Source organism: Austrofundulus limnaeus, unplaced genomic scaffold, assembly GCF_001266775.1.
Source record: "Austrofundulus limnaeus strain Quisiro unplaced genomic scaffold, Austrofundulus_limnaeus-1.0 Scaffold291, whole genome shotgun sequence".
NCBI classification, from domain to species: Eukaryota; Metazoa; Chordata; class Actinopteri; order Cyprinodontiformes; family Rivulidae; genus Austrofundulus; species Austrofundulus limnaeus.
The window spans coordinates 599,121-600,707 of record NW_013952693.1 but is presented as its reverse complement, the minus strand read 5'-3'; the positions used below and the strand labels follow the sequence as shown (position 1 = coordinate 600,707).

The 1,587-nt window shown below is 47.8% G+C and overlaps 1 protein-coding gene across 1 annotated transcript in view; it reads right to left on the bottom strand.

Moving 5' to 3' along the window:
* The window catches only part of tenm2a (teneurin transmembrane protein 2a), a 346,633-nt gene that overhangs the window by 70,355 nt on the left and 274,691 nt on the right, over positions 1–1,587 (bottom strand). The window lies entirely within an intron of this gene.

The following is a 1,587-nucleotide window of genomic DNA, read 5'->3' as shown; positions in this document are numbered from 1 at the left end:
CTCTCTGTCTCTCTATCTCTGTCTCTCTCTCTATCTCTCCCTCTCTCTCTCTCTCCCTCTCTCTCTCTCTCTCTCTCTCTCTCTCTCTCTCTCTCTCTCTCTGTCTCTCTCTCTCTCTCTCTCTCTCTCTCTCTCTCTCTCTCTCTCTCTCTCTCTCTCTCTCTCTCTCTCTCTTTCCTTCTCTCTTTTTAAGACACTGATTGCTGGATTGCTGTCCTCCCGGATTCTCCTCCGTTTTTCCCCCCATTTTCACCTCCATCCACCTCTTCTCCCCTCGCCTCCCGTTACCTGTCAGGTATGTTGCATGACACCGAGGGAAATAAGGAGTGGAAGAGARGTGAGGAAAACTACACCCGACATGTAGAGGCAGAACGAGCGCGAGGAGATGGCGTGCAAGGAAATCTGATGTTATTGTCTAAAAATACCAGGCGCTTAGTGTCACCGCCGTCAACTTTATTATGCATGCAAAATGCATATACGCTGCCAAATGCAAGAATGCACATATGTGCGTGCTTGCGTAAAAAAAACACACACTTTCCAAGGTCAAGCAGCGTGTGTCTGCTTGAACTCATTTTCACAGCCATTGAAGCACTCTGTGATGGTGAGGCCGGCGCTAATTAATTACAATGCTCCTAATGTGCGAGAGCGCGCCGGTGAGTCGCGAGCGTTCTGGGCATCACAATGCATATGATTTAAAGTGTTGCTATGCATTTGAACTTGCCCACTGAAAACAACTCGGTACCAGAGGCTTTGTTGTTTGTGCGCAGCCTCTGCACGGCGCGCCTGTGTGGGATGGGGCTACGTCTACGGTCCGCACTAATTACGAGCAGGAACAGAAAGTGTCTAATGTGCTCTGGGGAGGTAATTGACATTGATGTATGTTGCAGACGGCGGTGGAGGGGTTCTATCATAGCAGGCAGCCAGCAATCACAACTCTGTATCATTAGGCCGGGGTGTGTTGTGTGTTTATATGTGTGCTGGCGTGCGTGGATGTTGTGGGGCTTTTTGACAGTGGTCCAGTATGGAAATGTCACACATAATTAGAGAGAGCTGACAGAGACCACCCCACCCCTTTCCTCTCCCCGTCACCCCACCTCGCTGCCACTGCTACCTTGCTGTCATTGCTTTTTTTTTTTAAAGATGCAACACACACACACACACACTCACACACATCCACAACTCATAAAGCGGCACATATTTACACTTAGCCATAAGCGGCCACCCACGCTCAAACGGCACAAATCGAAGAGAATTTTCTTTCACGCGCTGGTCCTGTACGTGCARCCAAATGTTTCATTTGCATCCGCGCCGAAACAAACAGATAAAAAAGTGACATAAACAATGGAGGATATAGATGGGGGTGAAGACTGGACGACAAGCAGAAGAAGAGAAGAAGAAAAAGAAGAAAAAGAAGAAAGAGAAAATAATGCATTTTTCGTCTTCATTCCAACACTTCTTTTTTCCCTCAATGAGAGAGAAGAGGACCTGGACAATTAACCACAGAACAGAGAGCATGCTGGGTAATTAGCAGGAAGTCAAAGCTCGCTTTCCCCCCGAGCGAACAAACACACATGCTTTAACATGTAC